The sequence below is a fragment of the Haliotis rufescens genome, unplaced genomic scaffold (genome assembly GCF_023055435.1).
Source record: "Haliotis rufescens isolate VD_foot unplaced genomic scaffold, xgHalRufe1.0.p SCAF_19, whole genome shotgun sequence".
Classification (NCBI taxonomy): Eukaryota; Metazoa; Mollusca; class Gastropoda; order Lepetellida; family Haliotidae; genus Haliotis; species Haliotis rufescens.
Genome location: NW_025963879.1, coordinates 4,159,709 through 4,174,100, shown reverse-complemented (window position 1 = coordinate 4,174,100; position 14,392 = coordinate 4,159,709). Strand labels below are relative to the sequence as shown.

General features: G+C 38.2%; 1 long non-coding RNA gene across 1 annotated transcript; it reads left to right on the top strand.

The window, feature by feature from the left end:
* Positions 1–942: 942 nt before the first annotated feature.
* Positions 943–10,058, top strand: LOC124119198. The gene is made up of 3 exons (XR_006858591.1): positions 943–1,094; positions 5,966–6,233; positions 8,957–10,058. It is a non-coding gene; the product is annotated as an uncharacterized LOC124119198 (long non-coding RNA).
* Positions 10,059–14,392: the final 4,334 nt, after the last annotated feature.

Sequence of the window (14,392 nt, the reverse complement as noted above, 5' to 3'; positions counted from 1 at the left end):
TTGATTGTTACAGAGACACGTGATATCGAATAAGTTTCTTTGTACAGCTGCAGACGAGTGGGATATTGTTCCTTTGTGTGGATATTCACGGATACATTCCTCGAACAAGGAAGCTGCCTAAAATTTATACACATAAATTTGGTAGGTTGCAATTATGGTATTTGCATTTTGTTTTCCTTCATTTGAACCGATTCGTTCTTGTTTCTCTACGTCTTGGTTGAAATTCTTCAATGCGCGATAGACGTTGTTTTCACAGGTCTTTTCCTTTGTAAGCGTGTATATATTACCGTCAATTTGTAAAATGTGATTCTCTCCGGCAATTTATAAAATGTGTAAATATTTCAGTCATTTTGACTAAAAAATCTGTCCCGATTGATTAAGACGATCAAAAGGGCCTACAAACATCACAACAGATTATTATGTAGTATTAGAAGCCAAACAACATAGAAATGTACTTTTCAACGTAACATTTTCAGTCTCTCTTGGTGATGTCATTAAACATCAAAATGTTTGGAATTCGTTATCATAATAATACAGATGGAAATGTTTTTCAGTCACTTTGTAAAATAACTGAATATTTAGACGTTTAATAAATTTGAAAATGTTACACATTTTGACAGAAAAAAAATATACACACTATAAAAAAGCAATGCCCAGGTGAAATATTTACTTTGTGTTCCAAGTCAAAATAGTGTAAACGAAAATCGCAAAATTACCAAGCAAGTGACTTATCAAAACTTCGTCACCATTACCGATGCTACCCACAAAGATACCTACATTTCCTTATTATCTCGAAAACTGTATTTCATTTTGTTGATCAATGTGACCATACGCCCTTATTACTACCCATAAAAGTGACTGATGCGCTTACGAATTGCGCAGCAGAGGTCGCGAACTAGTCTAGATTTCTGCTATACATCCGGGTACTCATTGGGCAAAAACAATAACAAAGGCAACAACCAGTCCCGGGGAATTGCGTTAGATCTTAAGAAAACCAATGTTTTGACGACTAACAACGGCTAATACATATTGCAAAATGTAAATCTGAAATATATTGCAGGCATATCAAATCGTAAGGAACTAACATAAAATGAGTAAGTGTCTAACATTAATTAACATTAAGCTACATAAATAAATACAGAAATGTCAATCCAGTTGTCCTGAATCACCCTGCATATGCTTGTTATCAATTTAATAGTGCTCTTGTATAACTCATTGTGGTAACTGGCCCGTGAAAATCCGGGCTAAAATAGGTCTTCAGCAACCCATGCTTGCTGTAAAAGGCGACTTTGCTTGTCGTAAGAGGCGACTAATGGGATCGGGTGGTCTGGCTCTCTGACTTGGTTGATGCATGCCATCAATCCCAATTGCGTGGATCGATGCTCATGATATTCATCACTGGACTATAGGAGAGGGGTCAGTGATAATGCAGTAGGTGTTATGCTATAGCAGGGGGGCAGTAATAATACTGTAGATGCTATGATATAGGTGAGGGGTCAGTGATAATGCAGTAGATGTTATGATATAGAATGGGGTCAGTGATAATGCAGTAGATGTTATGCTATAGGAGGGGGTCAGTGATAATGCAGTAGATGTTATACTATAGAATGGGGTCAGTGATAATGATGTAGATGATATGCTATAGGAGAGGGGTCAGTAATAATGCCGTAGATGTAATGCTATTTGAGAGGGGTCAGTGATAATGCAGTAGATGTTTTGCTATTAGAGAGGGGTCAGTGATAATGCTGTAGGTGTTATGATATAGGAGAGGGGTAAGTGATAATGCTGTAGGTGTTATACAATTGGTGAGGGGTCAGTGATAATGCAGTAGATGTTATGATATAGGAGAGGGGTCAGTGATAATGCTGTAGGTGTTATACAATTGGTGAGGGGTCAGTGATAATGCAGTAGATGTTATGATATAGGAGAGGGGTCAGTGATAATGCTGTGGGTGTTATACAATTGGTGAGGGGTCAGTCATAATGCAGTAGATGTAATGCTATTTGAGAGGGGTTAGTGACAATGCAGTAGGTGTTATGATATAGGAGAAGGGTCAGTGATAATGCTGTAGGTGTTATGCTATTTGAGAGGGGGTCAGTGATAATGCAATAGATGTTTTGATATAGAAGAGGGGTCAGTGATAATGCAGTAGATGTTATGATATAGGAGAGGGGTCAGTGATAATGCTGTAGGTGTTATACAATTGGCGATGGGTCAGTGATAATGCAGTAGATGTTATGCTATAGGAGTGGTGTTGGTGATAATGCAGTAGGTGTTATGCTATAGGAGAGGGGTCAGTGATAATGTAGTAGGTGTTATGCTATAGGAGGGGGGTCAATGATAATGCAGTAGATGTTATGATATAGGAGAGGGGTCAGTGATAATGCTGTAGGTGTTATGCTATTTGAGAGGGGTCAGTGATAATGTAGTAGGTGTTATGCTATAGGAGGGGGGTCAATGATAATGCAGTAGATGTTATGATATAGGAGAGGGGTCAGTGATAATGCAGTACGTGTTATGCTATTTGAGAGGGGTCAGTGATAATGCAGTAGATGTTATGCTATTTGAGAGGCGTCAGTGATAATGCAGTAGATGTTATGCTATTGGAGAGGGGTTAGTGATAATGCAGTAGATATTATGCTATAGGAAGATGGGTCAGTGGTAATGCAGTAGGTGTTATGCTATAGGAGTGGTGTTGGTGATAATGCAGTAGGTGTTGTGCTATAGGAGAGGGGTCAATGATAATGCAGATGTTATGCTATTTGAGAGGGGTCAGTGATAATGCAGTAGATGTTATGCTATTTGAGAGGTGTCAGTGATAATGCAGTAGATGTTATGCTATTGGAGAGGGGTTAGTGATAATGCAGTAGATATTATGCTATAGGAAGATGGGTCAGTGGTAATGCAGTAGGTGTTATGCTATAGGAGTGGTGTTGGTGATAATGCAGTAGGTGTTGTGCTATAGGAGAGGGGTCAGTGATAATGTAGTAGGTGTTATGCTATAGGAGGGGGGGTCAATGATAATGCAGATGTTATGCTATAGGAGCGGTGTTGGTGATAATGTAGTAGGTGTGATGCTATAGGAGGGGGGTCAGTGATAATGCAGTAGATGTTATGCTATAGGAGCGGTGTTGGTGATAATGCAGTAGGTGTTATGATATAGGAGGGGGGTCAGTCATAATGCAATAAATGTTATGCTATAGGAGAGGGGTCAGTCATAATGCAGTAGATGTTATGCTATTTGAGAGGGGTTAGTGACAATGCAGTAGGTGTTATGCTGTAGGATGGGGGTCAGTGATAATGCTGTAGGTGTTATGCTATTTGAGAGGGGTTAGTGACAATGCAGTAGGTGTTATGCTGTAGGAGGGGGGTCAGTGATAATGCAGTAGATGTTATGCTATAGGAGCAGTGTTGGTGATAATGCAGTAGATGTTATGCTGTAGGATGGGGGTCAGTGATAATGCAGTAGATGTTATGCTATTTGAGAGGGGTTAGTGACAATGCAGTAGGTGTTATGCTATAGGAGGGGGGTCAGTCATAATGTAGTAGATGTTATGCTATAGGAGAGGGGTCAGTCATAATGCAGTAGATGTTATGCTTTTTGAGAGGGGTTAGTGACAATGCAGTAGGTGTTATGCTGTAGGATGGGGGTCAGTCATAATGCAGTAGATGTTATGCTATTTGAGAGGGGTTAGTGACAATGCAGTAGGTGTTTTGCTGTGGGAGCAGTGTTGGTGATAATGCAGTAGATGTTATGCTGTAGGATGGGGGTCAGTGATAATGCAGTAGATGTTATGCTATTTGAGAGGGGTTAGTGATAATGCAGTAGATGTTATGATATAGGAGTGGTGTTGGTGATAATGCTGTAGGTGTTATACTATTGGTGAGGGGTCAGTGATAATGCAGTAGATGTTATGCTATTTGAGAGGGTTCAGTGATAATGCAGTAGATGTTATGCTATTGGAGAGGGGTTAGTGATAATGCAGTAGATATTATGCTGTAGGAAGGGGGGTCAGTGGTAATGCAGTAGGTGTTATGCTATAGGAGAGTGTTGCTGATAATGTAGTAGGTGTTATGCTATAGAAGGGAGGTCAATGATAATGCAGATGTTATGCTATTTGAGAGGGGTTAGCTGTAATTCAGTAGATGTTATGGTATAGGAAGGGGGGTCAGTGATAATGCAGTAGATGTTATGATATAGGAGTGGTGTTGGTGATAATGCAGTAGGTATTATGCTATAGGAGTGGTGTTGGTGATAATGCAGTAGGTGTTATGCTATTTAAGAGGGGTCAGTGATAATGCAGATGTTATGCTATAGGAGTGGTGTTGGTGATAATGCAGTAGGTGTTATGCTATAGGAGAGGGGGTCAGTGATAATGCAGATGTTATGCTATAGGAGCAGTGTTGGTGAAAATACAGTAGATGTTATGATATAGGAGGGGGGTCAGTGATAATGCAGTAGATGTTATGCTATTTGAGAGGGGTTAGTGAAAATGCAGTAGATGTTATGATATAGGAGGGGGGTCAGTGATAATGCAGTAGATGTTATGCTATTTGAGAGGGGTTAGTGATAATGCAGTAGATGTTATGATATAGGAGAGGGGTCAGTGATAATGCTGTAGGTGTTATGCTATTTGAGAGGGGTTAGTGATAATGCAGTAGGTGTTATGCTGTAGGAGAGGGGTCAGTGATAATGCAGTAGATGTTATGCTATAGGAGCAGTGTTGGTGATAATGCAGTAGGTGTTATGCTATAGGAAGGGGGGTCAGTGATAATGCAGTAGATGTTATGCTATAGGAGCAGTGTTGGTGATAATGCAGTAGGTGTTATGCTACAGGAGGGGGGTCAGTCATAATGCAGTAGATGTTATGCTTTAGCAGGGGGGTCAGTCATAATGCAGTAGATGTTATGCTATTTGAGAGAGGTCAGTGATAATGCAGTAGATGTTATGATATAGGAGAGGGGTTAGTGATAATGCAGTAGATGTTATCCTATAGGAGGGGTGTTGGTGATAATGCAGTAGGTGTTATGCTATTGGAGCAGTGTCGGTGATAATGGAGTAGGTGTTATGCTATAGGAGGGGGGTTGGTGATAATGCAGTAGATGTTATGATATAGGATGGGTGTTGCCGATAATGCAGTAGGTGTTATGCTATTGGAGTAGTGTCGGTGATAATGCAGTAGGTGTTATGATATAGGAGGGGTGTTGGTGATAATGCAGATGTTATGATATAGGAGCTGTGTTGGCGATACTGCAGCAAGTGTTATGATATAGGAGGGGGGTCATTGATAATGTAGTAGGTGTTATGCTATAGGAGGGGGTCAGTGATAAGTAGTAGATGCTATGAAATTGGTAAGGGGTCAGTGATAATGCAGTAGGTGTTATGCTATAGGAGGGGGGTTGGTGATAATGCAGTAGATGTTATGATATAGGAGGGGTGTTGGTGATAATGCAGTAGGTGTTATGCTATAGGAGGGGGGTTGGTGATAATGCAGATGTTATGATATAGGAGCTGTGTTGGTGATATTGCAGCAGGTGTTATGATATAGGAGGGGGGTTGGTGATACTGCAGCAGGTGTTATGATATAGAAGGGGGGGGTCATTGATAATGTAGTAGGTGTTATGCTATAGGATTAGGGCAGTGATAAACAGTAGATGCTATGCTATTGGAGAGGGGTTAGTGATAATGCAGTAGATATTATGCTATAGGAAGGGGGGTCAGTGATAATGCAGTAGGTGTTATGCTATTGGAGCAGTATCGGTGATAATGCAGTAGGTGTTTTGCGATAGGAGTGGTATTGATGATAATGCAGTAGGTTTTATGATATAGGAGAGGGGTTAGTGATAATGTAGTAGGTGTTATGCTATAGGAGCAGTCTCGACGATTATGCAGTAGATTTTATGCTAAAGGACTACCCCTTTTAATCAGTGATACCCCTTTTAATCTGTATGTTTGTGTTTCCAGTGGTATTTTCGCAGCTGACTTCTTGAAAAAAACTGCAGATACGAGTCTGGAACTTGGTGTAATGTGTTCCAAGAGATGTCTTTCTTCATACAAGTGTGGAAACCTTGCATTACACAAAGCAATATCCTGGAGGCCTTGAACTTTTCGATTAATCCTAGTACATTTTTTCTGATCGGAACTGAGCAAAGGATAAATGGATTGCTTTACACTCACAAAAGACAAGAACTTTTCACATACGAACTGCTGGATAAAAAGCAAGGAAGCATATGTACGAGAATAGTTCGTATTTTTTTACATGTTTATTGGAAACAATATTTTGCTCTCTTGATACACTGACGACTCACAACTTGTTAAATTACAAACTGCCTGTTCAATCCACATGTTCCCTAAAGCCAGGCTAAACAATGTATTGTCATGTGCCTTGACCAGTTGCTTTTGTTCCATGTTTTGCCGGCATGTTGATCAACATACTCATATTATCTAATAGGATTAATCTGGGTAGCAGTGCCTGGGAAAGTGGTGTCAAATTTCAAACTATTTTACAATTTTCCAAGATGCAGTGAGCTGTATGAAACATTTATCATTAACAAAATGCTTTTTTTGACATTCCTAATTCCTTATGCTCATATCAGTTTGTCAACACTGCTGCCAACACATGTCATATACTTGACACCGATATGTTCATTCTTTTCTTATCATGGTTATTTTGATCCCTATCAAATAGGGTTTGCGATGTGGGTTTTTGCCTAACATGTCTTCAAAAAACCCACCATTCATTTGAATAACTCCTTAAAATAATAGTCAAATTCAGTGAGGGTTTTTTGTGTGACCTCATGACACTGAGGAATCCTGAAAGAACAACAAAATCTGGTTCTGTATCAGAAAGTGAAAATTTATTGCACTGCTTAACATAGTACAAAATATGTTACATTCAAATTCATTGAAAGAGCATATCCATCAGTTTAACAGACATGCAAGACCCCTGATTTAGCAAGTGCTGGTATTGTCATACATACAGCATCCTCTACTAGTTGATCTTAAAACAAACCACAGCCATGGGTTTTGTAGAAACCAACTAGTGGGTCCATCAGACATTTATATATACATATATAACATATTATATAAGCATCTGTGATAATGTTCTGTCACATAATTCAAACATCGATCAGCTAACTTCATTATCATATGCAGAGACATACACAAATAATAAAGCATTAGACTACATGGTTGAGTCTTGAATACAAGGAATAAGAGAGGGAAGATTCACCCATTCCAGAGGCAGCTCAATTCATATACACACCTTTCTGTGAGAAAAAATATTTATAACACTTATTTTATTCTTCATTATCAACTATATTTTAACAAAAGAATTATTAACCTGAGCAACAATAAAGCCAGCTGGAGGTCTTGCCAGGCATGCCAATTTATACTGTTATCAGAGGGGTACACAAAATATGTGACCTGGACTATAAGTTGTCAGACTTAGTGGGTTAGATCACTCAATTAGTGTGCTAGCGATTAGGTGCCTCATTCTGAGAGTGTGGCTTAGAAAAAGTACTAGAATTTGTACTGAGGTAAGTTATCCCAAATACATGTATAACATTTGGTAGTAATACAAACTTGAAGAAGACTTATCTTTTGAAAAGGAATATTCTATGAACTACCAGTCAGTATGGACAGTTTTCATTCAGACAGTGTAAGATACATTTACTAATGTGGCTACTTCATCTCAGTGTGTATCAGTTTCCAAAATTGTCATAAAGAGTCTAACATGTCACATGTGTGAAGTGCTTACACAGCTGCCCATTATTCACAGCTTCACATATCCTGACACCATTTTCTTTCTACTTCTTGGAAAAGACTTTTTCTGCCAAAGTCAGATAAGGGGAAAACATCAGCCTCATCTTTGAGTTTCAAACTAACTCCATAAGGGAGTAAATTGGCTTCCTCAGGAAACTGAGTGAGTTAACTTTGGCAAAATCTGCGCATCAGATTAGATATGTATAAAAAAAAGACATGAGTAATCAACCTGGCAAAATATTAATGTCAAATTGAGTAGCTTCTCTGATTTAGTGTTGATGTACACATTTTAAAAGCACAGAAATAAAAGAAATCATATTTTTAACCTATAGAGAAATTTATTCTTGATAAAATTAAGGTCACCAGATCCGTTATCCAACAAATATAAAAATGACCTTCAGAAACAAGAGTGTTAAAGACGTGACAAACAACTTGTCGCTGCCAACATCAATATAATCTCAATAAAACAATGACCTTTTCACCTGTTGTGCTGAGTATGTTCAGATATTTGCAACAAGGGCATGGAAAATGATCCAGCACATAATGACAGCACAACTATCTTATGTGAGCAGCACAATAAGTGACCATAACTAACATGGATTCACTTCATGTGAACAAAAGACAATAAAAGAATTAGCAATAAACCAAATCATAAATATATCTGACTGTTTCTCCAACAGTCTCATCAAATATTATATAAACCAAGCAAACAAAATGCTTAATTAATACCAGTATCAGAAATTTAAGAGTCATATTCTAAGCAATATGATTACTCTAAATGTGTCACACAATATAGATCTATTTCCCATATTGAATCATTTTACCTGCAGACATAATCATACATCATGTCAAAAAGTGAGAATCATAGAGGAAAACATTTCAAACAAACACTTTCATAACAGACAAAGTAATATTAACAAATTTTGGCCAACAGCAGTTTCATTTATATCTTCTTTCTGTGAAAAGTCTTTCTGAATAGAAATAGTAGGCAGAAAAAGTCAAGAGCATTTCAACACATTGAATCTCAGAAATTTCACAAAATTTATGCAAAAGACACAATACTTGATTGATCACGTAATCTGCTGTTGTTATGTCCCCAAAGGCCCATCAAATATGAGTAAAAACACAGTGACATCAGAGGTCAGACTGAACTGGGGAGAGTTGTCTAACTTCAGCTTTTTGTTGTTCCAGATAATATATTCCTTGTGAACAGTTACCACAAAGTGATCTGCTTTTCCTGGCACAGTGGGTTGAAATTCCATGATCAAGAGTGAGTCAACAATATTCAGAATGTGTGCTGCTTTGTGTTTATATTCAAATGCACCTCGAACTGTTGAGGATAGTTCATGATCAATACGAAGTCCAGACATGAAGTGCAGCCATCGATGACAGAAAAAGGTGCAAGGTATCTCATCTTGTTTAGTTTAAACATATTTTAATCAGATTGAAATGGATTGGGAACAAGCTATCTAACTTAGGACACCCCCCTCCATAAATCTTATCTTATCATATCGTGTGACAAGTAAATTGATGTCCGCTAACAAAGAAATGCAACCTATTTTCAACAAACGTGAATACAGGTTGTGTCACACCATTTCCTAGAAAAAAAAACAAGCACACAGATAACATATTTACAAAATGGTAATGTTTTCTTTAAAAAATGCCACTAGGCTCGGAGCTCACCTGAGTCTTTTGAGGAATATTTTATGAAACCTGAAAGGATGTGCAATTGAAACAGAAAATCTCTACTAAGCAGACATCCTCCCAACAAGTTCACTAGATTACCGATTGGTACAAACACAGCCGGAGATGAAGAGTAAACATGTTCATCACCATCACACTATTAAGAGCCACAGGTAACTATGAACTTCTGACTGATATTTTTCCATCTCGTGGCCTTTCACCTTTCTATTTCAGTGCATGTGCCCAAAGAATTCCTCAGGTCCATTGTAGGATACCTTCTGAGTCAAACTCAAGTATCCATATCATCAACCAAGAAGTTTCAGAGGAGATTTCTAAATACAGTCACACGAGAAAAACAGGGACATGTGTTAGTTGGATCAAAAGTCAAATTATGCAAGATAATTATCGTATGTTATTCCTCATTCCACATACATGCTTCATATCAAATTACATGACAATATATAAAAAAAATTAGGGCAACAATGATATTTTCAATAAAGCATCTGTGACAGCCATGCTTAAAATCAAATATTGTAATATATCAAATAATTCTGTGAGCATCTTTTAGAGTCACAATAACTGGAATCATTCATGCAAAATTTCAGTTTAAGAGGAGATGTTAAAAATGTACACCTTAAAGACAGACAACCGGACAGACAATGCGTTACAACACATGCTCAATTGACTTTCTGTCAGGTGAGCTAAAAGACATATTTCATCTCAGTGTTCAATAGTGCAGTTAATGTATTTCACACTTTCCCCAAAAGTACAGTGCATATGTGCCTCACTGGTAAAAAAAGTAACTCTCACACAACAGAACAGCAATTCACAGTGAACTCATTCACACAGTTATAATCTTTTGAAACGTTTTGACACACACACATCTGTAAAAGATCCAGGGAGAACCATGCTCCATGGAGTACTCCATGCAGTATTGGCCTACCTAGTTGTAAATAAGCCATGTATGAAATGGAGACATTGTCTTTGTGTAAACCGGTTAATCTGACAAAATTGACAAAGGAGGGTGCTTATTAAAATCATTCACAAGTTTAGGGCACATTGGGTGGAAAAGGTCAAAACTCAATGTCTACACGTATAATACACACAATTTCTACCCTGCCACCCCTTCTTGGAGCGAGGTGCTAAATACGGTGAAAAGAGTACATCATAAATAGGAGACAGTAGACACACAAAATGGACTTGAATTTTAATTTGCTTGGACAGCCAAAAGCCTAGTTGCCATTTACGCCATTTAACTTACTTACAAGTCAACTGTTCAAAGCCTCAACCACATATATACACATGCACAAAAGTTAAGCGCCACCCACAATATTTGTGAGCTGTTACTTTTGGCACTTAATGATGACTATTATAACGAGATGTACGATTGTTATAAGCCGTATATGTAAACCTCATGTGATGCAAAAGTTGTCCCAAAGCAAGTTTATCTTGTGTTCGAAAAGAATATGAGCAGAAAGGAATTTTACCAAAGACCAGAAACTGAAGGATTAGAAAACATCGAAAAACTGTTTTTGTCATGTAACTGATATCAGCAGACCATATCAGGTGTCACATAGACACCCTAGGGAGTGCAGAGTCTATTGCAAGACAGAAACGTCAGTAACGTGTGTATGATCCACGGACATTGACCACAGCTTCAACCCTACGCCTCATACTCATTACAAGTCGTTGAATGCTTCTCTAAGGCAAACGGATCCATTCTTCATGAAGTGCGGCTTCAAGTCCAGCGAGATTTTGAACTGGGGGATCACGATGTCTGATTTTCCGGCCAAGAATGTCCCAGAGATGCTCAATCGGATTAAGATCCGGACTACAGGCCGGCCAAGGAAGAGTGGCAATAGCTTCTTGACGCAAATAAGCCAAAACTGCCCGAGATCTGTGTGGTCTAGCATTGTCTTCCATGTAAACAGGTCTTGTCTGAAGAGGATGGTTATCAAAATGAGGGACTACCACTGGACAAAGAATGTTATCTTGGTATTGTTGGCCATTCAGGTTTCCACGAATATCAGACGATTCGGCATGTGCCTCTCAGTCAGTTGAGGACGTTTTACTGGTCTTCTGGCGTTATAACCAGCCGCTCTGAGGCGACACCTTACGGTCATTGTCGAGAGTCTCTGATGGGTAATCCACTGCAGTCTTTAATCTGTTGAAGTGGCAAATGGATTTCATCTGACTATCCTGAAAAGACGTCTATCCTCTCTGTTTAGGGGTCTTTCGTTGCCTACCAGACCTATGCCTGTCATTGACATCATTGGTTTGACCATGTTTGTCAATCAAACGAGTGATAACACTGTGATGAAGACCCATTTGTCTTGCAATTGCCCTGCATGACATGCCAGCATTTTTCATGCCTATCACTTGCCATCTTTCAGCGTTCGTTAACTTTCTCCTCACCATGGCTGATTTTCAACCTCTATTGGAAGGGGAATCTCACACAGGAGCAAAATGCAACCATGTGTTTGAAACTTGAATTTCACTATTTATAGGGTAGGGGAACTGCAGCAACACGTAAAGCACGCTTTCCTTGTGGTATCTGGACAAATGTGGGTTCATGAAACTATGGAAGCCTAATTCAGTCATACATCATCATATTTCGTATTTCTGATTCCCACACGTGAAATCAAGAGACTATGAATATGGTGGCGCTTAACTTTTGTGCATGTGTATACATACCCCCCAATGTAATAGATCACAAAACTGATACATATCCAATGTAATAGATCACAAAACTGACAAACAGCTGCCTCCTCTACATAGGAAAGGTTAAGATGTGGATCATATTCCAGTGCCATCATATGTGGAATTGTAAATGCCATGATTCAAGGAGAAAGGTCCATGAATTCTACACAAGTTGCTGAATGGACAGATGAGCAACACAACCTACAGTGACAGCTCATGACATGCTACAGTTCACCCAAAACATCCATTATTAAACACATCAACAATATGTCTCTCCCTATAAGAGTCAGAACAGCACAAACAAGAGTCATCAGAAAGATGACAGATCCCCCCGGCAGCTGTCTGTAAAGTAACCACAAGTAAATGTGCAATTCCGAATGTAATGAGTCAAGAGTTGAATGTTCTTGAAGAATCATACATTGTTTACTCCCAAAAGATCGACCACGGTCGCATCCATATGAAATGGAAAGTAAAACAAGTGTGTTTCTGTGGGTTTTTTATGCAAACAAATGACAAATTACAAGAAACAATAACCTAACAAGCATATAGTCAACAAAGTCATCTATATCCCCCACCCATTTTAACACGTTATGGTCCCAAACCAGGTAACTGACCCAACATTTCTCTTAGCCCATGTCAAAATAGCTGCAATGGAAATTCTAAAATAAACATTTCTAAAACTCCTGAATATCAAATGGCACCAGTTCAGTATGTGCTTTATATATAGACATGCAATGTTTGGCAAGGAAATATTTAACAATTTATTTGTTATACTCCATAAGTGAACCCACCCTATATTAAAACTTAAATCCAACTTGTTGCGATGGAAACCTAAAAAATAAAAATTTATAAAATTCCTAAATAGCAAAAGGCACCAGTTCAGTATGAGTCTGATAGACATGCAAAGTTTTGTTAGAAAGTTTTGAATGGGTTTTGAGTTATGCTCCAGAAACGAACTCTACCCTATAGAACCTAAGTCCAACTTGTTGCCAGGGCAACCTAAAAAATAAAAATTTATAAAATTTATAAATAGCAAAAGGCACCAGTTCAGTATGTGCCTGGTAGACATGCAAAGTTTTGTAAGAAAGTATTTAATAGTTTTTGAGTTACGCTCCAGAAACGAACACTACACTTATAGAACTTAAGTCCAACTTGTTGCCATGGAACCCTAAAAATTAAAAATTTATAAAATTTATAAATAGCAAAAGGCACCAGTTCAGTATGTGCCTGGTAGACATGCAAAGTTTTGTAAGAAAGTATTTAACGGTTTTTGAGTTATGCTCCGGAAACACCACCCTTAAAGAACTTAAGTCCAACTTGTAGCCATTGAAACGTGAAAAATAAAAAAATTCTAAAATTCCTAAATAGCAAAAGTCACAACTTCACCACTTGAGTGATATAAATGCAAAGTTTGATGTAGAAATTTTTAACAGTTTCGGAGTTCTGCTCCGGAAACAAACATCACTCACAAAGTTAGCCTATGTCCAGCATGTTTTCATGAAATTGGAAAAATAAAAAAATTGGAAAAATAAAAAAATAGCAAAAGTCACAACTTCACCACTTAAGTGATATAAATGCAAAGTTTGATGAAGAAATCTTTAACGGTTTTCGAGTTCTGATGGACGATGGACCGATGGACGGACAGACGGACGGAGGGACATGCCCATAGCTATATCCCCCCGCATTATATGCCGGGGGGATAACAACCGAGTGTTTCAAAACACTGAACAAGTACAGTGGCCATGAGAAACTCATGCAGCACAAGAGTATTATTTGGTGCAGTATTTATTTGTTTCCAGGTATTAAGAAATAGATCCAAATTACACCACCATGTAGTACCTCTCATCTCAATCTCCAAGAGAAATACTAAAATAATCATAGACAAATCATTCATAATGGAATGGTGGGCTGATGTTATTCTGAGCCAAATAAGAGTACTCCTTCAATTTAAGGCATTTTATTGTTAATTCCTGGGTTTATGGTTTTGCTGAACCCAGTTTTGGGGAAAAATATTCCAACTTTACATGTTTAAGATTTTTACAATACAGCCAAGCACACTTTTGAAAAAATATCACAATTTGTTTCCTTCTTTGACCCAGATAAATGATACATGTTCAGCGACTCAATGCATGACTCATGTAAACACTATTAACAAATTAACATTCCTGTTACATTTGACAAACACAACAAATCAAAAACAAGGAATTTGAAAAAAACCATTCTCATAGACTCCTCTTTAAAACA